The 16823-nt window shown below is 38.0% G+C and overlaps 1 pseudogene; it reads left to right on the top strand.

Annotated features, from left to right (window-relative positions):
• On the top strand, nucleotides 10950-11424 carry LOC102180938 (annotated as a pseudogene).

Here is a 16823-nt window from a genome sequence, read left to right as displayed (position 1 = left end):
CCTAAAGGAAATCAGTTCTGAATATTCATTGAAAGGACTGATGCTGAAGCTGAAACTCCAGTACTTTGGCCACCTGATACAAAGAACTGACTCATCTGAAAAGACCCTGATGCTGGGAAAAATTGAAGGCAGGAAGAGATAAGGATGAGATGGTTGGATGGCATCAATACTCACGGGACATGAGTTTGAGCAAGCTCTGGGAGTTGGTGATGGGGTCACAAAGAGTTGGACATTACTGAGTGACTGAACTGAATTGATGATTTTGCACAAAGAAGTAATTTTTATACTGTTTATATCAAAATTTCAATAGCATATTTAATCATGAGATCATATTTTGATTGGGCACCTTACCAATATAGTTCATGCGATAATAAATTGGTTGGATCTGCCTCAGAGATATTCTTTTTAAGGATACATTTGCTTGTATTTAGGATATTTTGCAGTAATATAAAGTATTCATTTTCTCTAAAAAAATGAAATTGGAGATACTGAGTCCATAGTCAGCATGGCAGCAATTAGATGAGTGACTGAACTGAACTAAACTGAATATTAGCCACTTATAGAAAGATAAAACAAAGAATAAAAACAAACTTTCATGGTCATTCGAGTTCTTAACACTCTTAATTATACGGTATTTGTCCGGACTCATTTGCTTATGGTACTGTTTGGTAACTGTGTTTATGACCCCTATATTTCAGTGGCATCAGATTATAAAGTTTTTCACAGCACTAGATTTGTAAAACAGTGCAATAGGTAATTGCTAAAACTTCTTAAAGCACTAAAGACATGGTAACTAAATAAAGCTTGAATTTTCTTTAATTAGAAATTATGAGACACTCTCTAAGTCTAATATATACTTATTTTGCCTGAACTGTAAAACCAGGTTGATCTTCTCTTTGCAAATGCAGGGAGATAATTTTTCATCAGAGAAACCCAAAAGGATGGAATTCTATAGGGAGGCCAAGATAGAAATATGCTATAGAGTGACTGAGGATCCCAGAGAAACTGCCCAAGACAATTGCTCGGACTTCTCTTGTCAAGGAGGTTTGGTATCAGGTAAGTATCAGAGAAGCACTTTGCTTTTGGCTTCAGAGGATAGAGGCAAATTATTAAGATGATCTTGGGCACATAGTCCTCTGTGTTACTTAAGGTTAAGATCAGAGATCTCAAGCATGGAGTTTGGATACTTTGGAGTTATCAGTTTTATGTTTGGTTATGATCCAGTCATGTGGGACTTTGAGACTCTTAGGACTGTTGATTAAAATGCATGTCATATCCAACAGCATTAGGAAATGTGAAGGAAATGAATGTAAGCATGCAAGAGAACTGAATAGTCACTGTACTATTTAAATCAAAATATATTGTGAGGTAAGTGGAATTGATTTGGTTATTATCCTTTTCTCTTACCTCCAGATAACTTTTGTTAAAAATCAGATTAAGTGTTGCAGGATTAATTTGTTTCCTTTTGGAAAATGTGCTATTCTAATTATGGAAATATTTTTCATAGTTCAGCAGCTGAGGTATGAGAGAAGACAGTCTAAAAGATGAGAAAGCAACAGTCAGCTATTTTGGGGGTGAATTAAATAGACTGTCCTTACATTTTTCATCTTTCCTGCTTATTTCCTTTTTGTCCTCTCCCTCCTTGTTTCTTCCCTGTTCCTTCCTTTTCTGTCTCCTTTTCATCACTATTTCTTTGCTTCTTTTGTGTCCTTTATTTTGTTACACATCTAAAGTCTAGATGTTTTCTGTATGCCAGAACTGACCTAGGGCACTGTCAGTAAGACTGTGCTTTGCAAGCATTTAAGGAAGTATTAGAAATGGCATATTCAAGGCAGACCAACTGCTGTATACCTCATCTGTGACTTAGCACATGCAGAAAGGCCTCTGGTTAGAATCTAGGGACTGTTTCTTTCCATTTTATCTTTGACTGTTGTGAGTGACCCAGAATTGTTTTTGAGGGCTGAAATTTCCCCTGGGAATGCCCCATGCCCATCAAAGACGCAGGAAACTAATGTTTTCTATAGTGTTAATCTCTGTTAACTCTACATCTTCTCATAATTTTGACTTACTAATTTGGGTAAAGAGAGGAGTAAAAACATGCACGTTTTCAATATTTCCAGGAATGGAACAATAATAGTTAATTTAAGCTGTGCTGTCGGTCAATTCAATAACTTAGCTGGAATTGCCACTTCCAGAAATAGTTCATTACTTTCAACACAATTGCACTGTAAATTTAGAAAAGAAATATATATATGTGTTCATTAAAAGAGATGGGATATTAGCCCTATATGACCTTTGAGTTACATAAATAACTCAAAAACAACAGATTTTTACCAGACGTAGGTATATGTGATAAAAGTTTATAGGTTATAGGGGGAGGTAAAGGAAACATTCCTGAATGATAGAGATGGTTACATACCTGCCATAATTTCAGTTAAATCTGTCACTCCTTCCTGAATGATAGCTAAATTTGAATACATAATTATTGCTATTTAAAATTGGACTCATTTTTTAATACTGACCTTTAAACTTGATCCAAAATTAAGAGATAATCATCTGCCTGGATTGTATGAGATTTTATAACTGGCCCTATTTTGACATAAACAATTGATAATTAAACATAAGCAATTAATGAAAGGCAATAATGGAGGCTTGCCACATAAATTATTATGATACAATTATTTTCAAATAGTAGTTTCTGACACTGAAGAACATACTAAATTTAACATTCACAGATCAGTATTTCAATTTGAGGTTAGACTATCTTCAATCTCTTAAATGAAATCCCATATGATATATTAAGTTTAATTTATATGCTATTGTTAAATATTTAAAAACATAACATTTATTACATCTACTTTAATGAAGCTGAAAACATGTAAGCAAGTCTTTGTTGCATTTGGACATCAATTAACTATGAATACAGCTATATATATTGCATGGAAGAAGTTATGATTTAAATAAATATACTTTTACAATTTTTTATTGAGGCAAAATTCACATAACAATTTTAACCATTTTAAAGTAAAGAAAGTGATATTTAGTATATTCAGTATGTTGCGAAACCACCATTCTATCTAGTTCTACTATAGACTGAATTGTTTCACCAAAATCACATGTTGGAACCATAACCCTCGATGTGACTGGCCTTTTAAGAAGTAGCATGCCCTCACACTTTGAGGATGGATTCTCCTGCTATCTTCTAAATAAAATAGAGCTGTAACACTGATTTGCCTAAGAGCTATAACACGGTTTGTCTAAGACCCGAGAGCTGTGATGCGCCAAGGGCTTTAATGTCCATCGCTCCAAATCTTTGTTGTGACGAGGCGAAGAGCCGAGGAACATACACTCGCGTGACATCTATGGTGCCGTGACTCGGATGCAACCTGGCTGAAACAACCTCCGCGTGGAAGAGGCCAAGCACAGCCGGAGCCCAACTCAGCGAAGCTCCTGCACTAGAAACGGAAAGCAAAGAAACGCAGTGCAGGGGAAGGCCCATCGTGCTGGAAACCGGGACAGCGAAAAACCAACTCAGCACAAAGCTCACGCGGCCCAGTCTCAGATCCCAGAAGACCTCTGGTTAAGGTAAGAGGTCCTCGCTGGAGGGACATGCCTAACGAAATCTTAATTCCTATACAATCTCTCGTTTCTTGTTTCCTCGAACCTCCTGCAAACAGGCGGGTGGCAGGGGGCACAACTGAGGGACTCTGGAGAGGTTACTCCTCAGCATGTCCCAAAGGCGCTATCTGCTGAGCCCCAGTAGCTGTTACACAAGCCAGTGGGGGTTCTTCTGCCCTTTCTCTTCTCTGGGCCAAGGATCAGACCAATGAAATTGTGAGCACCGGTCAGATATTTAGCAAATTTTCCAGTGGGCTATGAAGGGGATTCCTTGGCACGTTTTTCCCACTGCTTTTTCCTCCTGTCCTTCAGCTCTCTCTTGGGACTCAAGCTCGGCCAAAATTAATGAACTGCTACTGCTAAGTCACTTCAGTCGTGTTTGACTCTGTGTGACCCCTAGACAGCAGCCCATCAGGCTCCCTGGGATTCTCCAGGCAAGAATAGTGGAGTGGGTTGCCATTTCCTTCTCCAATGCATGAAAGTGAAAAGTCAAAGTGAAGTCTCTCAGTCGTGTCCGACCCTCAGCGACCCCATGGACTGCAGCCTTCCAGGCTACTCCGTCCATGGGATTTTCCAGGCAAGAGTACTGGAGTGGGGTGCCATTGCCGTCTCCAAAAACTAATGAAACTCAGGCCCTAATGTCTCATTGCAGAAATTCATTGAGAGACAAAGCGATAAGAAGTGGATTTGTTAGGATCCAGAGAGAAGCTGCTCTTCAGGGTGTGAACCATTGCCAAGGGCAAGGGCTGGGGCCACGGAATTAGGCCTGGCTAGGTTTTGAGAAGACAATGGCAACCCACTCCAGTACTCTTGATGCAGTCCATGGGGTCACATAGAGTCGGACACGACTGAAGCGACTTAGCAGTAGTAGCAAAGGTTCAATGAGGTCATAGAGTGTGGCTCTAATCCAATAGGACTGGTGTCCTTATGAGAAAAGGTAAGTATGCCAGGAGTGTGTCTGCACAGAAAAAAAGGCCATATGAGCAAAGAGGGAGGAGGTGGCCAACTGCAAGTCAGGGAGGAAAGTCTCATGAGAAACTAGCACTGCCTGTACCTTGATGTAGGACCTCCAGCTTCTAGAATGGTGAGAAATGCATTTTTATTGTTAAACTACCCAGTCTTTGGTATTTTGTTATGGCAGCCTCAGTGGACAAATACAAGTTTGAAAATATCTGCATCACTCTAAAAAGAAACCCTATACCCACTAAACTGTTATCCCGTATTCCCTAGTCCCCAGTTTGTGGCAAGCACCTACATGTTTTCTATCTCTGTGGAGACACCTATTCTAGATATTTAATATAATATGAATCTTGTATGTAAACGTTTTTGTTTGGCTTCCTGCATTAACATAGCTTTATGAAATTCATCATATGCTTCAGTGGCTTTTATGGGTTTAACTGTGTCCCTAAACAAGCTTTGTTGAGGTCCTGATCTCAAATACAAAGAATGTAGACTTATTTAAAGATGGAGCCATTGAGCATGCAGTTAGTTAATGTGATTCACTAAGAGCAGAGTAGGCCTTTAAACCACTATGACGGTTGCTCCTAGAAGACAATATGAACGTATAGGGAAAGAATACCATGTAATAGCAGAGTTGCTTCCCTGGCGTCTCAGCTGTTAAAGAATCCTCCTGCAATATGGGAGACCTGGGTTCAATCCCTGGGTTGGGAAGATCTCCTGGAGACAGGAATGCCTACCCACTACAGTATTCTGACCTAGAGAATTCCCTGGAATGTATAGTTCATGGGGTCGCAAAGAGTTGGACACAACTGAGTGACTTTCATTTTCACTTTCAAAATGAGTCAGAGACTGAAATTATGCACAAGAAGTCAAGGAATGTGAAGGATTTCTTGCATTATCGGGAGCTAAACAACCGGCATAGAAATGCTTGTCTCCTAGAGATTCTGAGAGTGTGGCCTTGCCAACTTCTTGATCATTTCTAGCCTCTAAGATAGTCTGAAAATAAATTACTTTTGTATTAGGTCACCTAGTATATGATACTTTGTTATGGCAGCCTTAAGAAATTAACACAGGCTATGGCACTGGGAAGCAGTTTGCAGCTATAACAAATACCTGAAAAGGTGAAAGTGGTTTTGGATTTGGGTAATGGTGATGAATTCTTCCACTTCATTGACTACACTAAAGCCTTTGCCTATGTGGATCAAATAAACTGGAAAATTCTTCAGGAGATGGGAATACCAGACCATTTTATCTACCTCCTGTGAAACATGTATGCAGGTCAAGAAGCAACAGTTAGAACCAGACATGGAACAACAAACTGGTATCAAATTGGGAAAAGGGTACGTCAAAGCTGTATATTGTCACCCTGCTTATTTAACTTATACACAAAGTACATCATGTGAAATGCTAGGCTGGATGAAGCACAAACTGGAATCAAGATTGCCAGGAGAAATATCAATAACCTCAGATATGCAAATGATACCACCCTTATGGCTGAAAGTGAAGAGGAACTAAAGAGCCTCTTCATAAAGGTGAAAGATGAGAGTGAAAAAGCTGGCTTAAAACTAAACATTCAAAAAACGAAGATCATGGCATCTAGTCCCATCACATCATGGCCAATATAGGTGGGGAAACAATGGAAACAGTGACAGACTATTTTTTTCAGCTCCAAAATCACTGCAGATGGTGACTGCAGCCGTGAAATTAAAAGACACTTTCTCCTTGGAATAAAAACTGTGACAAACCTAGACAGGATATTGAAAAGCAGAGACATTACTTTGCCAACAAAGTCCATCTAGTCAAAGCTATGTTTTTGTCAGTAGTCATGTAAGGATGTTAGAGTTGGACCACAAAGAAAGCTGAGTGCCAAAGAATTGGTGCTTTTGAACTGTGGTATTGGAGAAGACTCTTGAGAGTCCCTTGGACAACAAGGAGGTCCCATCAGTCAATCCTAAAGAAATCAATCATGAATATTCACTGGAAGGACTGATGCTAAAACAGAAGCTTCAGTGCTTTGGCCACATGATGCTAAGAGTCAACTCACTAGAAAAAACCCTGATTTGGGAAAAATTGTAGGCAGCAAGAGAAGGGGATGACTGAGGATGAGACAGTTGAATGCAATCACTGATTCAATGGACATGAGTTTGAGCAAGCTCCGGGATTTGGTGAAGAACAAGGAAGCCTGGCGTGCTGCAGTCCATGGGGTTGCAAAGAGTCAGACACAACCGAGTGACTGAACAATAACAAGGGTGGGTGATGAAAGAAAGAGCTTTGAGGTGCATTACAGGAAAATAGATTGACTTGAAAGCACTGTTCATAGAAATTTGGATGTTTATTTTACTAGGAAAGTATCAGGAGAGAAAAAAAGAATGCTGTAAAGGAAGCTTCTATCATTTTAGAAAATATATACATCATAGTGATTAGAAATATATATTAGAAATATAATGTTCTTAGAAATATGAATCTTAAAAGTACTTCTGATGAGGCATCAGATTGAGATGAAGAATATGAGATTTGAGACTGGAGGAAAGATTATCCTTGTTATAAGTGACAGAAAACTAGGATGAATCATGTTCAACAGTTTTGTAAAAAGTAGAATTTTAGCTTGATGAAATTGGATATTTTCCAGAGGGGATTTTCAAGCAAAGTGCAAAAGGCATGATCTGGTTTCTCCTTGCTGCTTGTAGAAGAATGTGAAAGGAAAAACAGAAATTGAAGACGTACTTGCTAAGCAAGAAAGAATCTTCATGTGATGACTTCTAACATTATCAACCTATTTAGAATACCTTGCTCTGGAGGTAGGGGTAAGTCTGTGACTGGACAAACAATAGAAAAAGAGATTGTGTGTGACTTATGGATTCAGCTGTCCATCTCAGCAGAAGGCAGGAATAGATGTGCGTTTACCCAGGAAGAATCTGCGGAGAGTCCTTGTAGCTAATGGTGTGGATTCCCACAATATCCACAGAATATAAGCAAGGGGTGACCAAGATTTCTGAAGATTTTGTATCAGCAGAAACACTGCCAGCTTATGGAAAGGAACAGAGGTGGATGAAATAAGGGGAGAATAATACTGAGGGCTCGGATTCCCAGAGCTGGATGAACAGGACCTTCTTGAATCCAAAGAGTGGGGCCACCACTCAGGACGAGTCACCTGGCTGCATCTTCACACTGCTTACTCCTGTGTGTGTGTGTGTGTGTGTGTTCTCCCTTTCTCATCTTTCTTGTAATAACGACATCTACCCTCACCCAGATAATCCAAATTTTTCTTCTTAATTCAAGATTTTTAATCATATTTGCACAGAACAGACTTTTTCCCCCAAATGAGGTGATAGTTATAGTCTCTAGGAGTTAGGAAATAGACAAATCCTTCAGAGCCTTTATGAGCCTTCTGCAGTTGGATTTCATCATTAAATACATTTTCAAGAAGGACAAATAAATATATCCTACATGGGTCCTAATTTGAGTATAAATAGCTCCTAATGTTCAAATTGCTTTTATCACTATTAAGTCATTTGTTTTACATTTATTGGATTGAGGAACAGCTTCATTGACTATGACTTTGAAGACCCATGAAAGCTGAACCCTGGCATGTACTCTGACAGTGACTGTGGCAATAAAGAAATTAAGAAGACTTCAAATTTTGTCCTTTTAAGTTTTTTGACTCATATGTATATATATTATATAAAATTCATATTATGTTTAAGGTAAATTATTATTCAATGCTTTTCTCTCTTGCTGGAAACTTTTACAATATATATATATCTACATATCTAACAGCTATCTCTACATAGAAATAGATTACATTTAATTTTATTAAAGAAAAGTTCTTGCATTCTATAGATTTAGGTATTCACTTATAAAAGTTTTTATCTACCCTCTTTAAATACTTCATTGTATCTTTCATTGCATTTTAGAAAAATTATTATTTGCTCACATATTTTACTTTCTTCTCAGTGATGCCAATTATTTCTTTATAGTTTACATTTTTAATGACCATTGCTCCTTTACACTTCATTTGTTTTTTCCCCCCCATGCTGCTCTTCCTGTCACTAATTTCATTTCAATAAGATCTCTTTTACATTCCACTTATTTACAAAAGTATTTATTATAATGCTCATTGTAACTACTAGGCTGTTTACTTCATTATTTTTCAGTTATTGATTTCTTGTAATTTTTTAATCAATTTTTAGAGTCCATATTGTGTTTTATGTGTCTAGAATACAGAAATATTTTGAAATCTCTTTGTTTATGGGTGTGTCTTGCATATACCCTTCAACTGCCCTCTTCATGCTATGTTCCTTTTATTTTGTGGAAGGGAATTTATAATCTCTGGGCATTCTATCTGGATCATTTTATTAGTTATTTTTAAATGTAGATCATTCTGTTTGGATCTTTTACCTTCGTCTTTTGAGTTAATATAAAAAGGCTGCAGGCATGGCAGCTGGGATATGCAACCTTAGAACATTTACCCATAGATTCTATCCTTTTTTTTTTTCCTCAGCTTTCTTCAGATAGCAGATTTTTTTCAACCTCAGTTAAGACTATGTCCTGGATAGAAAGACACTTAAATAACTTTCCTGCTCTCACAATTGTATCAGTAAGAACTGTCGATACAGGAAAGAAACTTCTGAGTACTTCAACCTCATATAAATCTTGTGTAACAGTTTACTTTTAAGTAGCATGAACACAACAGACTCACTTTTTAAAACAGGTGCCTAATGAAACAAGTCTTATTGCTTCCAATTCTTGTCACACATTTGGAATAATATATAAAATAAAATCCAACAGTGAAAGAAATCTGTCTAGGAAGTATTTTTTTTTAATTGTGCAAATACTTAGCATGACTTTTATAGTCCCTTATACGTGTCGGTTGAGCAGCCCCCGAATAGCCCTTCCCTTACCTGGAACTAAAACAAAGATTCGCTATATCTCCAGTAACTGAAAAATCTTACCTCAGCCAAGGTCTGAGAGAAAAATTGATAATGCACGCAAAAGGAGGATTAAGGAGAGCTTAATAGGAGAGGCTATTTAAAGTTGCAGGCAAGGTTAAGAGGGACCAACAAGGTGTGAAGCTAGCCTTAGCAGGGCTTGGCCCAGTCTGAGGTCTGAGGGGCTTGGGGAGGAAGCAATTGTCTGAAGAGAGAGAGAGCTAGAGGGGAAAAAGGACACAAAAGACGTTCTAGCCAACATCCATTATCCTGCAAAACTCAGTGCCCAACACACACACACACACACACACACACACGCACACGCACATGCACACGCACACACACGCACACACACACAGTTAATGCACGTGATAGTCTCCTGGGCGTGGAACATTGCCAAGAATGTGGACTGAAGATTTGAAGAGACAAACAGAGAATATATTACATAATCCATAGTACTAAACTGCCCGATGGATTTAGTGAGTCAATGCTAGGGAGAAGGGGGAAGGCTCCCAAACCTGAAGTCACTATGGTTGAGGTCAGATAGATAATCTTGGTGTCTGTTTTCTGGCAGGAGAAGACTTGGATGAGGGCTTCCCAGGTAGTGCTAGTGGTAAAGAACCCGTATGCCAATGCAGGAGACGTAAGAGATGCTGGCTCGACCCCTGGGTCGGGAAGTTCCCCTGGAGAAGGCAATAAGCTACCCATTCCAGTATTCTTGCCTAGAGAATCCCACAGACAGATAGAACCTGGCAGGCAGTCCATAGAGTCACAAAGAGTGGGACATGACTGAAGTGACTTAGCACGCTTACAGACCTGGATGGACTTCTGGATTCAGACATGTTAGCTTCTCTATTTGGACAGTTTCCACGTTTAAGTTCTTAGAAAAATGTTATCAGTGTGTTAGATGATTTGGCCTACATGTGCATATCACGTAAAAAAGGAAAATACCATTTAAGCAAACATTTATTGTCTGATCAAAAATATGAATAGGATGATAGGACTTAGTGGAAAGAAGAGCTAGGAACCCAAAGCCCTGGTTTAAAGTCAGAGCTCTGTGATTGACTAATCTGGATCCACGCACACATATTTCATCTTATTGAGTCTCAATTTCTCTCGTTTGCTAAAAGAGAAATTTGACATATCTACTACCTAACTTAAAGAAGATTACTCCTGTACAGAATTATTGAAATATTAACTAATGTTTTTTTTTTTTTTTCTTGGACAAACAACTTTATTTAGGAAATCAAATAAATAGGGTAAAAAACTGTGATATCAGCTTCACACAAAGATACAAGACCAAACTGAGAATTCCTTGCTCAGGTCATTCAGAATGAACAAAATTCTTCAAGTGCTCACAGCACAGAAAATACCTGGTTTTCAATGAACATTTACTTGCTTTTCAATGGACATTTACTGGTTACATTATGGACATTTACTGACAGAGCGTTTCGGTTGCCGGCGTCTCGCCGCAGGAGCTATATTGAAGATGATGTCTGGAAGCTTCTACTTTGTCATCATTGTCACCATGATAATCCAGTTTTTGAAATGGAGTTTTTGCCAACTGGAAAAGCAGAATCCAAAGACGATCACCGCCATCTGAACCAGTTCATAGCTCACGCTGCCCTCGACCTCGTAGGTGAGAACATGCGGCTGTCAACAATATGTACTTGAAGACGGTGGACAAATTCAATGAATGGTTTGTGTTGGCATTCGTCACTGCGGGTCGTATGAGGTTTATTATGCTGCATGATGTCAGGCAAGAAGACGGAATCAAGAACTTCTTTACTGATGTCTATGATTTATACATAAAGTTTGCAATGAATCCATTTTATGAACCCAATTCTCCTGTTCGATCCAGCACATTTGACAGAAAAGTTCAGTTTCTTGGGAAGAAACAACTTTTAAGCTGAATGCAAAAAAAAAAATCAGAAGTACACAATGTCACTACAGTGCGGTATACTCAGGAATGCGTACATTGTAAGTAATGATTAAATAGCATGGTAAAGTTTTACTGGTAGTCTGTTTATCTAAGCCTAATGAAATTACTTCTATATTTAAAAAAAGTAGTACATTCAGTTTCTTACAGCTATGAACAGATTGCTATTTGCTTATGAACACTTATTTATAAAGAGCTCTTTATTGGCAATCTTGAAATGTCTTTATTTTTAAAAATTGAGAATAAGCTTTAGACTTTCCTCATTCAGATAGTTGATCGTGATGAAGCACTCCAGAACCAAATAACATTGTCAAGATTTGGGAGGCAGCTTTAAAAAGAAAAGCTTCTGCAGGAGGGAATGAAGTTGATAGCACATACATGGGCTCATCTATAGATCACGAGGTGTTATGAAAACACATAGGCAGTATACATAGCTCCGCCCAAGAAGCCGGGGCAGACCCTGTTGCAGTGCGCAGGCCTGCCCCCATCAGAGACTGGGAACAGTGATCCTGCTGTAATTCGAGACTCCTGAGCCTGGGTTTGTATAGTGGGAGGCCAGGACCACAGTGACAGGTTATGTTCTTGTTGCCTTTCCCTCAGACAGTTAGGGTTAAGTGAACCTGTTGATAGATGTACTACTAGTAGAAGGTTGTAAGGCAGTTTTAAAATTGTAAACAAAGAAAAGCTTGTATCACATTAGCACTTGTACTCTAGGCTTTTCAGGCTGTACACCTGTATACCCGAGCGGGCGGGAGTGGTCTGTTTTTTTTTTTACTTAACTAATGTTTTAAACTCAAACTAATGTAAAATAAGCTAGATGACAGATACATGAGAAATAATCAAATGAACAATTCAATTGTAAAATAATATTCTACACGAATTGGACGTAATTCACTAGAGATATTTTTAAAGTTCTAGATAAAGCAAACAGACTTCCCCTGCAGGATACATCTCTATAAGAAGAGATCATCAAGTAATTTATATGACATTATACATTTCCAATATATGTGGTTTTAAAATCTTTTTTTTTTTTCTGACTTTCGTTTTTTGTTAGCTGGAATCATGCAAAAAAGGACCTTTAAAAAGTGTACTGTGTATTCCTTATGAAGTCATTTCAATTCTGTGAAATCATCATGTATTAAAAAAGACTACTCAGTGCTAGAGTTGCTCTTATTTTTATATTAGACTTCAGAAAAACTATTTGAGCACAACAGAAAAATCGTAATTTAGAAGAACATAAAATATAATACAGTTTTGTAATAATTTAACTAGGTAATTTCCTTTACAAATCAGTTTATTGCAACATTATTTTCAAAAGTAAAGTACTAAAAACATCCTGAAAGTCCATAAATAGAGAAATGCTTGTCTAAATTATGGTTCCTTAACTCTGTGAAATAAAATGAGGTTTATATGTACTGACTTGAAAAGTCATCCCCGATGGAATAGTGAAAAAAGCATAGCAGAGCAATATATATCATGCAACTCCATTTTTATTAAAAGTTAAATAAATAAAACTAAATTAACTGGTTGTACATTTATATAAACATTGAAAAATAAATGAAAAATCATACTCTTTATAGCATTGTTTGACTTTTATTGCTGGGAAAATTAATGGAGAAGGGGAATAATTTTCTTCATACACATTGTATTGTTTGGAATTATTGCAAACAGCATATATTGTTGTATAATTTTTGAACTCACAAAAATTATCATATAAATTAAACTATAATGGTAATTCAAGAAAGCACCTGAATATTTTGTAATGTCTGATTAGTATGTTTGTTAAATTACAAATAGAGTACAATATTTGTCAGAGCATCTACAGGTAATAGTGAATTTTTAATTTGCATTGAGATACTCTATATTTTTTATGCATGTGCACATGTGTAGTCAAATTAATAATACACATTAATATTTAGGTTCAAAAATACAGAATAAGAAGTGATAGCCAAGGACAGTCAGTCATACCGTATCATCACTGTGACCAGGAAAATGATAAAATAGGCAATACTAATAGTTTACTTTCTCCTTTCTCTGCTTATGTTCAAAATCCATATGAACTTTCTACAATCAGAAATATTTAGGGGTGTTCAGAAGAAGCAAGATAATATTCCTTATCTTATACAATGTAAAAAAAACCTCTAAATATCCTAGCAACCCTTATAATTTTCATAAAACAAAGTTAACATTAAAATATTTAAAGTTACTTTATTTTTGTTAGAGCAGTGCTCCAAAATAATGTCAGCAGGTCATCACTATCATCGCGGCAAAGGTCTCATGGTGCCAGACCAGCTTCATGCTCTGTTCTGAAATAGCATCATCTGAATACCTCAGGATGTTGGCTAATCATTCCAATGAATATACAAGTGTGCACTGCAAACTTAGCAAATATATATGTCACAGGAAAATTTACTTTATGGTTTAATTAACATCTGAAAATATGATTTAGCAAGAAAAAAAAATCTTGAGGATCTCTGTTACATAGCAAATAGGGATCTCTTTATTGTTTTCCTGTAGGGGCATAGCTCCTTAAACAGCAAGTATGCTGATAAAATACAGTGAGAATCTGGAGGAGAGTCTTTCAGATCCCAATACCGAGCTTTTCCAAAACTTATAATAGGAATTCTCAACTAAACAGTCAAGGGTGGAGACACTGTAAGAAAATTTTAGGAGGGTTTCCTGGTGGGTGAGTGGTAAAGAATTTGCCTGCTGATGCAGGAAACGTGGGTTCCATCCCTCGTGCCTCAGAGCAGCTGAGCCAGGGCACCACAGCTGTTGGGCCCATGGTCAAGAGCCTGGGAGACAGTCCTACTGAGCCCAGTAGAAAGAGCAGTTCAGCGCCGCAACTGTTGCAGTCCACGGGCTCTAGAACCCGTGTTCCACCACCAGAGAAGGCGCCACGATGAGAAACCTGTGCACTGCCTCTAGAGAGTAGCCCCTGTTTGCCACAACCAGAGAAAGCCCACACACAGCAACAAAGTCTAGGCACAGCCAAAGAACAACCAACTACATAGATAAATAAGCGGATAAATTTAGGTACAAGGTTACAAGCTCCACAAGAATTCCATAGAGGATTCTGGAGTAAGCTGGAAATTAGGACATTCAATGAACATTTCTGAGTTCATATCTAAAATTCTCATGCTCTAATCACGCCGAAGAACTGATGCTTTTGAATTGTGGTGTTGGAGAAGATTCCTGAGAGTCCCTTGGACTGCAAGGAGTTCCAACCAGTCCATTCTGAAGGAGATCAGCCCTGGGTGTTCTTTGGAAGGACTGAGGCTGAAGCTGAAACTCCAATACTTTGGCCACCTGATGTGAAGAGCTGATTCATTTGAAAAGTCCCTGATGCTGGGAAAGTTTGAAGGTAGAAGGAGAAGGGGATGACAGAGGATGAGATGGCTGGATGGCATCACCAGCTCAATGGACATGGGTTTGGGTGGACTCCAGGAGTTGGTGATGGACAGGGAGGCCTGGCGTGCTGCGATTCATGGGGTTGTAAGGAGACGGGCATGACTGAGCAACTGAACTGAATCACTCCAGAAACACCAACCAGCCTGCTCTTCTTTTGATGAGGTCACCATTTAGTCTTAGGATCTAAGAAACCTTGAGTAAAGACATAATCTGGACCAGAAACTGGTTCATATTTTAGTTACATTATTGCTAGTCTTTACGTGTGTTGCTTCTGTATTCTGCATCAGTCATCACTAGTTAAAACTGTGATGTTGCTCAATCTCACCTATTCAATAAGTGCACATTTTTGACAGTAATGATAACTCATCTTCTAAGATAATCATTGATAATAAATATAGAATTAAATTATTAAAGTCTGTTTCATGATGCATAGAATAGTCAAAACAATTTATATTCTTGCTCATTTGTGTACTTTTAAACAACTGTTTGTGGATGTTCACTTTATGCCAGTCCTGAGTCTAGGAAAAGAAGAATGAAGAAACAGAATTTAAACTTAAGCCATGCTACCAAGAAGCTTTCATTCTAGAGTCAGTGATTGCAGACGAATTAAGTAGTCAAACAAAGAATCCAAACAAAGAAAAGGGTAAGAGCAAAAGCCCTAAAACATTCGCAAAACGGATTAAAAGGAGGGTGGCGCTGATGAAATAGCATGATTAAGAAAGAATATGGTACAAAAGAATATGGTACAAAATGAGGTGATAAGTGTCAGTCCAGAGCCAGCCCATGAGAGATGTTTATTATAGGCTGTGCAAAAACATTTGATGCTTTAAAAAATCAAGTTGGAAGCTACTGAAAATTCTTAAGCAGGAAAGTATTCATATATGCATTGTATTTTTGAAAGTAGTTGGGTAAAGTACTGTGGCTATGATGAAGGGTGAAATTTGGAAGCAAAGTCTTAAGAGGATATTGTGATTGTGAAGAAAAGAATTGAGAGCTGCTACAAAAGGTTTCCTTGGTGGTTCAGACGGTAAAGAACCCACCTGCAATGCTGGAGACCCGGGTTCCATCCCTGGGTTGGGCAGATCCCCTGGAGGAGGGCATGGCAACCCCTCCACTATTCTTACCTGGAGAATCCCCATGGATAGAGGAGCCTGGTGGGCTAAGTCCATGGCGTCGCAAAGAATCGGACACAACTGAGCACACACAAAGGAGAGTAGTAATAGGAATGTAAAGTGGACATTTTGCAAATAACTTTAGAGGTAGAACTCTCAAAAGAATCAAGAATACTGCCTTATACTTCATCAAAATTTAAAATGCCTGCTCTTCAAAAGACTTCATCAAGAGAGTGAAACAAACCACTTGCAAGTGACATACTTGATGAGAGAATTATATTGAACTATGTAAGCACAATCAAAGCTAGACAGTAAGAAAACAAGAAGCAAAAAATAAAATCGGGTATAATTTATTTATTAGTGAATTCGTCACTTTAACAAAGAATATGTACAAATCACAAATATGTATATGAAAATGCTAAGCATCTTTAGTCATTAGGAGAATACAAAACAAAACTGTGATGAGATACCACTTTGTTGCTGTTTAGCTGCTAAGTCATGTCTGAATCTTTGTGACCCTGTGGACTGTAGTCCACAAGGCTCTTCTATCCATGGGATTTCCAAGGCAAGAATACTGGAATAGGTTGTCGCTTCCTTCTCCAGGGGATCATCCAAACCCAGGGATCGAACCTGTGTCTCATGCTTCCTGGCAGGTGGATTCTTTACCCCTGAGCCACCTAGGAAGCCCATTACATGCCTTTAAAACTGGTTTATATTAAAAAGCCTTTCATATCAAGTGCTGACAAGATGCAGAGGTACACAACCTTGTAAGATTAATGGTAGAAATGTAAAATGTTAGAAACACTCTGAAAGACAGTTTGACAGTTTCTTGAAAATACAACTTCCATATGATCC

The sequence above is a fragment of the Capra hircus genome, chromosome 7 (genome assembly GCF_001704415.2).
Source record: "Capra hircus breed San Clemente chromosome 7, ASM170441v1, whole genome shotgun sequence".
Lineage (NCBI taxonomy): Eukaryota > Metazoa > Chordata > Mammalia > Artiodactyla > Bovidae > Capra > Capra hircus.
This window is presented reverse-complemented; position numbering and strand designations above follow the sequence as displayed.